General features: G+C 48.1%; 1 long non-coding RNA gene across 1 annotated transcript in view; it reads left to right on the top strand.

Annotated features, from left to right (window-relative positions):
* The first annotated feature begins 723 nt into the window (after nucleotides 1-723).
* Nucleotides 724-9,342, top strand: part of LOC310836552 — a 33,801-nt gene continuing 25,182 nt past the window's right edge. The window contains exon 1 of the long non-coding RNA XR_014560138.1: nucleotides 724-1,141. This is a non-coding gene — a long non-coding RNA (uncharacterized lncRNA). The remainder of the gene's footprint in view (nucleotides 1,142-9,342) is intronic.

The following is a 9,342-nucleotide window of genomic DNA, read 5'->3' as shown; positions in this document are numbered from 1 at the left end:
ATCACTCAGTTGTCGCTTTTGCAGCACAGGTTCTCTTTGGAGGCTGACGAGGACACTACAGTGGCCAGCCAAGGCCACGTCTTACAAAGAAACCTGCCTGACTAGTTCAGCAGTAGGATCCCCTCTTAGATTCCATCCCTCACTAGGTATGGGGCTCCAATAAATGGAAGGGTCTCAGGGCATCATTCAAACGGGCACACACACTGCAAGCCCACCACTGCAACTTCAGATCTGGTGCCCTGAACTAAATCTCTTTGCAGAGCAAGGCAAGGAGCTTTGCTTGTCTGCCACTGCCTTGGTTTAAGCAGAATGTGGCTCTGGCCACAGATGAGCTCTTGCACTTCTCACCGGGATGCAATATACTTTAAATAGCATCTGCATGACTGGCCCCCCCGCCCGCCCATGGCTCTGTCCCCTCCCACTCTCCGCTCCCAGCAAGGCTGATCCACAAAGTAGCTCAAATGGCAGCTGTCACTGGTGAGGTGGCATTTTTCTTCAGTGATGCTGACAGCAGCTGTCCAGGAGGAGTATGAATGGAACGGGAATGACATCATGTTTATTCAGAAATGACATTCCCAGCTATGGATCAGTGTCAGCAATATTTTTGATGCGTTTGAGATGGAGAAAACACTTCCTGAGATACGTCCCTGATTTATCCTTTTTACAGCATGGAACACACACACAGCATAATTGAAGGAACTTTGGCAGGCAAAACAGGTATGCCTCAGAGAGGAGGCTGGGTCTGAACATTCCTCCCTCATGTGCTGGTCTAATGCACAGGGAGCGAGTTGGTTTACTGGAAGGGGGGAGCATGACAAGAGCCTCCTGGATGAGTCCATTGGCCAGTTAGTCCAGCCTCCTGTGCTCACAGTGGCCAACCAGATGACCCAATGGGAAGCCCTAAAAGCAGGATCTGAGTACAGCGGAACTCTCATAGAATCATAGAATTGCAGAGTCCAAGGGGACCCAAAGCATCATTTAGTCTTCAGTCCCTGCCAGCAGAAAAGGCGGAATATATATAACAACAACCACCACCCCTGCAATGAACTAGGGCAATTTACTCCAGCCCTGCTCAGCTGTGATTCCAAGCAAATGGCGTTCAGAGGCAGCCTGGTTGTGAAGACACAGCATAGACACCCAGGTAAGTAGCCATGGATCACCTCTGTGAATTGGCCACATTCCTCTTTTAAAGTCATCCAAATCCTTTGTTGTTGTTTAGTCATGTCCGCCTCTTCGTGACCGCCTGGACCAGAGCACGCCAGGCACTCCTGTCTTCCACTGCCTCGCGCAGTTTGGTCAAACTCATGCTGGTAGCTTCGAGAACACTATCCAACCATCTCGTCCTCTGCCGTCCCCTTCTCCTTGCGCCCTCCATCTTTCCCAGCATCAGGGCCTCAGCTTCAGGATCTGTCCTTCCAGTGAGCCCTCAGGGCTGATTTCCTTCAGAATGGAGAGGTTTGATCTTCTTGCAGTCCATGGGACTCTCAAGAGTCTCCTCCAGCACCAGAATTCAAAAGCATCCATTCTTCGGCAATCAGCCTTCTTTATGGTCCAGCTCTCACTTCCGTACATCACTACTGGGAAAACCATGGCTTTAACTATATGGACCTTTGTTGGCAAGGTGATGTCTCTGCTTTTTAAGACGCTGTCTAGGTTTGCCATCGCCTTTCTTCCAAGGAGCAGGTGTCTTTTAATTTCGTGACTCTGTGGACAAAGACAACATCCAAATCCTAAAGCATCCTAAAAAGTTCTAAACGTGTGTGGGGGGTTTTTTTTATAAAAAAATTTGATATACTGTAATATAATCATTTTGGTCATCCTCTTCTCCTCCTGCCTGGAGGGGTGTCTGGAGCGCATGTGCAGAAACTACCGCACTGTGTAAAGGGAAAAATTTGCATTCCTTGCTCCGCCCACTTTTGCCTCTGGCTCTGCCCACCACTAGCATGCAATTCCTGAAAGCTTTCTTAGAAGAGAATATGGCTCTTGGCGTCACTCCCCTTGTAGACTCCCCTGGGGCACAATTTGTGATACTAGGATCACAGAACTGTAGAGCTAGAAGGAATCCCAAGAGCCATCTACTTCAACCTCCTGGTTGAAGGCAGGAATCTCAGCCAAAGTATCTAGGATGGATGGCCATCTAACATTGCCTCGAGTCCTACCCTCCAGAGCAGGAGAAAACAAACATGCTCCCTCTTCTATGTGACAGCCCTTAAGGTATTTGAAGATGGATATTCCTTCTCCTCTCAATCTTCTCTTTTCCAGGCTAAACATACCCAGCTCCTTCAACCATTCTTCATAAGGCCTGGTTTCCAGACCTCCTTTGCACGTGTTCCAGTTTGTCCAATATCCTTCTTAGGGCTTGCCCACACTTCCACTTGTCCTGTGCCTAGAAAGCAAGGGCCCAAGCGGTTTTCTGTTTGCCCCACCAATTCCCCAGGAAAACTGATGGATGCTTCTTCTGATTCAATGGTAAAGAGAGAGTTTCCCCAGTGGAAAGTGGTGGGATAAGTGGAAGTCTCAACAAGCCTTAGAATGGTGCTGTCCAGAATTGGAAACAATATTCCAGGTGGGATCTGACACTAGACTTCTGTTGATGCAGCCTAGAATAAAAAGGTAAAGGGACCCCTGATCATTAGGTCCAGTCACGGACGACTCTGGGGTTGCGGCACTCATCTCGCTTTATTGGCTGAGGGAGCTGGCGTACAGCTTCCAGGTCACGTGGCCAGCATGACTAAGCTGCTTCTGGTGAACCAGAGCAGCGCACAGAAACACCGTTTACCTTCCCGCCGGAGCGGTACCTATTTATCTACTTGCACTTTGACATGCTTTCAAACTGCTAGGTGGGCAGGAGCAGGGACCGAGCAATGGGAGCTCACCCTGTCACGGGGATTCAAACTGCCGACCTTCTGATCGGCAAGTCCTAGGCTCTGTGGTTTAACCCACAGCGCCACCCGCACCCCTGCAGCCTAGAAGAGCATTTGCTTTTTTTGCTGCCGCACCACACTTGACTCCTGTTAAGCTTGTGGTCCACGAAGACCCCTAAATCAAGCCAAGTGTCCCTCATCTTGTATTTGTGCAGCTGGTTCTCCCTGCCTAAGTGCAGAACCAGGCATTTGTCCATATTGAAATTCATTTTGTTAGTGAAGAAATAAGCACAGCCAAAGATCCTGGGTTGCCCCCTCCAGCCCCTCCCCGAGTATTAATGCAAGGTCCTGCCCAAATGCACCATCTCAAATCCTGCAGCAGCTGCAAGCGTTGCTGCTACAGATGCCTTTGCCTGGTGGGCTTCTCCCTCCCTCCCTCCCTCCCTCCCTCCCGCGGGTTTCCACTCATGCTATCAGATTAAAGGGAGATATATTTAAGCCTGAGTTCAGCAGAAGGGCTTATTTAAATATAAACTCTCAGAAGTCGGCCAGCTCTCTGGCTCAAATTGCAGGTGATTTGACAAGTGGAAGTGGCTGATGGGGTCCGGATAGAGAGGGAGAGGAGTGCCATGGAGCAATCCAAATTCTGTGCTGGGGAAGACTGGATCCTGCAACCACTTTCAATTAATGCAAATATTCAGGTTGCCTCTTAGTCTGCACAGTTGTGCAGTCTTCACAGTTCTGCTTAGTTTTCTTCATTTGTTCACTTTGGGCTGAGTTGTCAAGTGAGTGGCCAGAACCCAAGGCCAGCAGTTAAGGCAGCCAAGGTCCAGGGCGAGAGAAGACAGTCACCACCCAGGTGGCCTTCCTGATGAGGCGAGTCAATGGCCAGGGTGGGTGGGCAGAGTTAACTCTATTGCAACACCTGGGATCTCTTTGCTGCCCTGGTGAAGAGCTCTGACCTGGAATGCTGGTACTTCACTACACAAGGTGACTGTGGTGAAGAACTGTGAATGATTTCTACCATCTCCTGTCCCCATCCCTGTCCCAGTCCAAGACATTTTGCTGCCTGAGCCAGAACCCCAAATGGCCTCTCCCACCTATGTATGCTAAGGACAGAATTTTTTTAAAGCCTTGCCTGCACCATTCAGATATCTGTTCCTGTCTTCATCTATCTCTCTACAGCTTAAGAGCATAAGATGGATCTTGCTGGATCAAGCTGAACTGAGCCCATCTAGTCCATCATCCAGTTGCCCACAGTCGCCAACCATATGGCCCCAATGCAGTGGCGTAGCGTGGGGGGTGCAGGGGGGGCCGGCCGCACCGGGCACAACATCTGGGGGTTAGGGTTAGGGGGCGCAAATTACTTGCCTTGCCCCGGGTGCTGACAACCCACGCTACGCCACTGCCCCAATGGAAAGCACATGAGCAGGACATGGGTAGTGGTGGTGGTGGAGTAGCTTGGGAAGGCAAGCCCTGCCCCTGTCTTTTCCTTTTTGCTTCTGGGGTTTCAGCTGGAGTTGCCTACCCACTTACCTCCATGAGGACTGGAAACTTAAAACAGAGCGTATTCCTTGTGTGCAGAACAGCCTGCATGATCCATCTTTGGCACCCCCAGCTTAAAAGGAAGGAAAGAAGAGGTCAGATGATGGGAAGCAGCTTTCTCTGTGCCAAAAAAGAGGGGCTTTTTTGCCCTTTGTCTCTCTTTCTGCTCTCTCTCTCTTTCTAACCAGGAACTTGTGTATTTCATGCAAGGCTGGGTAACAGTGGCCTTTTGCATTTTCAAAAATGGGAAGCCGCCATTGCTTCCAGAATCCAGCCTGATCCCTACAGCTGCAAACAGAGGCTGGAATCAGTCTGCTTCAACACCCAGCCTAATTCTTGCACTTATTTGCTTCCTATTTTCCCTTGTTTTCTCCTCCCCTTCCTCCTGATTTGCATAACATCCCAGCCAGATGAAAAGGCTTTGCGGAACTCAAAAGCTCCACTTTCTGTTTTGTGACATTTTGGCTGGTCCAAAATGAAGGTGTTGCCCAGCGGTGGATTTTGGAGTTTTCTTTTCTTTTCTTTTTAATTTCTTTTTAATTTTCAGTTTTTTATATTAACATTATTTCCATGCACTCCAAACATTTTTCATATATACAGTACTGAGATTATACAAATCCCTCGGGCTTCCCCCCGCCCCCCCTTCGGTTTCTATATTTTACCCTCTTTTCTTGCATATAATTCATTCTATTTCATCTTTACTACTTTAGTCCATTTTATTTCATAAATGCTATATCAATCCGGTTAATGTTTCTAAGTAACTACAGTACAGTGGTTTTTAAGGTATTCTACAAATTTTTCCCATTCTTGATTAATTTTTTTTGTCACCTTGGTGCCTGATCTTCACGGTCGTCTTTGCCATTTTGGCATAGTCCATCAGTCTGGTAAGCCACTCTTCTTTTTTGGGGACCTTCTCTTCCTTCCACACCTGAGCTAACAACATTCTTGCAAATGTTGTCATATACACAAAGCCTTTTTAGGTCTCATGGTATTTCTTCTCCTGTTAAGCCTAGTAAAAAGGCTTCTGGGATTTTTTAGTAAATGTTATCTTAAACATTTTTTTTTTCAATTCATTATATATCATTTCCCAGAAGCCCTTTACAGCCTTACATGACCACTGCATATGGCAAAAGCTACCCTCCCTATCCTTACATTTCCAGCATAACTTAGATGCATTTTTGTACATTTTTGTCAACTTTACTGGAGTCAAATACCAATGGTACATCATTTCCATACAGTTTTCCTTCAATGCACAACAAGCTGTAAATTTTAAATCCTCTTTCCACAACCTCTCCCATAAATTGGAGTTTTCTTCAAGGTAGGAAATTGTACCTTGTGGCCTGGAGCTGGTAGCCCAAGGGGCTCTTTGGCCCTGATCCTCACTCCCTCTGGTGTTTCCATCGCAGGCTGATGTTGATGTGGATTAGGAAGGTGGATCTGTAGGACCTCGGAAGGAGACCCAGCCGGATGAGACAGCTCCAGGGGGGCTTCCAGAGGGTGGTTTGCTTTTACTGCATCCAGACGATGTCATTGTCATCCAAATGCTAGACTGTATTGCCCCCACTCCGCAAAATAATAATCTTTCTTGGGGGTTCTGGTTAGTTCATACAACCTATTGCCAGTGACCCCTTCGCAGGATGAAGCACTGGAAGAATTCTGTGACCTGGGGAAGGCAAATATGAAGGTTTCAGTTTCTATCAATTTCTCATTTCTTCCTATCTTCAGTTCATTTCTCTGCATTTCCACATCAGATTGTGCTTAGAAAAAAAAAACCCCTCATAAAATTAATCAGTGAATTTCTACACATATACACAAATTGTATGTAATTTTGCTAAATGTACACATTTTTGTCAAGTATTTCCATTGTTGTTGTTATTGTTGTTGCATTTCTATCTTGCCTTTTCTTCCAGGGAGCTCAAGACAGCATGCAATGGTTCTCCCCACTCCTCACTTAATTCCCACAATAACCCTGTGAGGTAGGTTGGGCTGAGAGGCAGCGACTGGTCCCCAGGGGTCACAGGTCTAGAGCTCCATGTCCAGGTAGAGATTTGAACCCTGGTCTCCAGGTCCTTGGCCATCCTGGCTTCAGTGGAATCTGCCTTGATAGGATTAAAAGCCATATACAGTGGTACCTCGGGTTAAGTACTTAATTCGTTCCAGAGGTCCGTTCTTAACCTAAAACTGTTCTTAACCTGAAGCACCACTTTAGCTAATGGGGTCTCCTGCTGCTGCCGTGCAATTTCTGTTCTCATCCTGAAGCAAAGTTCTTAACCTGAAGCACTATTTCTGGGTCAGCGGAGTCTGTAACCTGAAGCATATGTAACCTGAAGCGTATGTAACCCAAGGTACTACTGTATATCATAACACACTTTAATGTTATTTTCACTAATATATGCATTTTTGTGCACATTACTTGGCCAGAGAACTATGTTGCAAAATTCAGAAAAGTGTGAATTTTGAAAGATGGTTGTGTTTCGGTTTGCATACTGCTTAGGAAAGCGCAGATGAGGTAGGTCTGCCTCTAAATGCAAAGGGAATCAAATTTGTCCCAGCAACTCAATGCAAAAAATGGAGAGCAAAAGCAAAGACCCAGAACAGGTCCTTTTTCATCAGAGCACTGGAACCAGATAACCTTCCTCCTCCTCACCCAGTCTCTCCCCCCCCCCCTCACATGCCAGGCCTTCTTGCCATGGCAAGACCACCCTCTCACTCCTACCCCACCCCACCTCTCAGTTCATCCTTCCTGATCCAGTTGCTCCAAGGAGCTCAGCTTTGAATCCTCTGCAGTGCCGTCGCTTGTGTTTGATGTTTCCACTAGACATTTTGACGTGTCGTTTCACAACTGAGGATACCAACATCTGTCACTGCCGGAGAAAAGCAGAAACAAGTTTTGACATTTTCAATATTTCAGTACAAAAAGTGTGTTCCTTTTCTTTCATTGCTTTTTGGTATTTTTTGGGGTGGGGTGGGGGTGGGAATCAAAATGTAAATACAATGTCATTTTGAAAAGCTGCAGAGTGGGAGAGAGGGGAGATTTGAACAGTTTTCAGCTTGGCGATTGCATCACTAACAGAACCAAGTTGCAGTGAGCCACCATAGGCTGGAGAGACAGGTATCTGTCCACACTGCAACAATTCCACACGACTCACATTCATTTTTCTGCACCCCAGTTTAACGTGCTAATTCTGGCCTTTAAAGCCATAAGAACATGGGTAGGCAAACTAAGGCCCGGGGGCCGGATCCAGCCCAATCGCCTTCTCAATCCAGCCCTCGGACGGTCCATGAATCAGTGTGCTTTTACATGAGTAGAATGTGCCCTTTTATTTAAAATGCACCTCTGGGTTATTTGTGGGGCATAGGAATTCGTTCATATTCCCCCCCCCCAAAAAAAATAGTCCGCTCCTCCACAAGGTCTGAGGGACAGCGGACTGGCCCCCTGCTGGAAACGTTTGCTGACCCCTGCATAAGAACCTAAGAAGAGCCCTGCTGGATCAGGCCAAAGCGGGCCCATCCAGTCCAACATCCCATTCTCACGGCAACCAACCAGATGCCTGGGGGAAACCTGCAAGAGCCAAGCAAGAGCCCCCCCCCCTTGTGCCAGTTTCCAGCAACTGGCATTAAGAAGCATTCCTGCTTCCAACTGTGGAGACAGAGCAGAGTCATTGTGGCATGAAGCTGTTGATGTTGGGATACTGCCGGGGAGACAGGGGCATCAGGCCCCCAGCTGATTCCAGCCACCGGCCGGCAGCCGGTCTCCCTTGGAACAGCATCAATCAGCGACACGAGCCTCAGATACGTTTAGAGACCCATGCACGCTCTGTCAGCAGAGTGGGTAAATCTTGCCACAGCAGAATAGGCGGACAGAGAAATGTGTAAGCATAATGTACAGCATTTTATTCAGCATAGTTCAGGAACATGTTGCTTCCCTTCGTCTCCAGCAAAACAGCTAAAAGCAAAAGCTATATGCAATCGGAAGGTCCCAGCAGACTGTGCTGGCAGTAAACAGGCATGTGACCCACAACAGTCATGCCTGTACCCTTTTAAGGTGGAACAGAACTATGTCCTAACAGTTGATAGCCCTCTCTATGAATTTGTCCAATCCTCTTTTGAAGCCATCTAAGTGGGTGGCTTTTCCTACTTCCTGTGAGAGCAAGTTCCATGGTTCAACTATGGTCTGCATGAATAAGGACTTCCTTTTATGTATCCTGAATCCTGCAACATTCAGCTTCATTGGATGCCCTTGAGGTCTAGCTCAGGGGTCCCCAAACTAAGGCCCGTGAGCTGGATAAGGCCCGAGGGACCCCTTTATCCAGCCCGTGGCAACGCCCGCTGCCACTGCCCACTCTTACTGGCACTGCGCTGCGCGGCTGCCTACTTCCGAGTTGGAGAAGCACTGGAAATAGCTTGTGCGCATGCGCAAGCATTATTTCTGGTGCACATCCGGGTCAGAGGAGGCCAGTGCACATGTGCACAAGCTATTTCCGGTGCTCCTCCGACCTGGAAGTGCGCCAGAAATGGTGTGTCCACATGCATATGGGCACTCGCTCCCCCGCCCTCCGGTTCACCGCACGATTGGCGCTGGAGACACCGGCCCAAGACGCAGCAAGTATGCTGACCCCTGGTTTAGTGTTATAGAAGAGAGGAAGAGGAGCTTTTCTCCATCCACTTTCTCCGTGCATAATTTCACACGCGACAATATAAGAAGAGCCCCGCTGGGTGACACCAACATTCTGCTCACACCATGAGCAATCCAGGTGCCTCTGGGAGGCCCAGGGTGGGAGCAGAGTGGCCACTCACTCTCATTCCTCACTAGAAGGTCTGTGAGGGTCTTGCCTGAAGTGCTGTCTGCACCCAAATGTACCTCCCTGAATCTTGAGTTCTGCTTCAGAGGCCCTGGATTTTGGGTCACCAGTGAAAGGCTGGTGAGTACCCA

This window comes from Podarcis gaigeae (assembly GCF_964106915.1).
Source record: "Podarcis gaigeae genome assembly, chromosome: Z".
NCBI classification, from domain to species: Eukaryota; Metazoa; Chordata; class Lepidosauria; order Squamata; family Lacertidae; genus Podarcis; species Podarcis gaigeae.
This window is presented reverse-complemented; position numbering and strand designations above follow the sequence as displayed.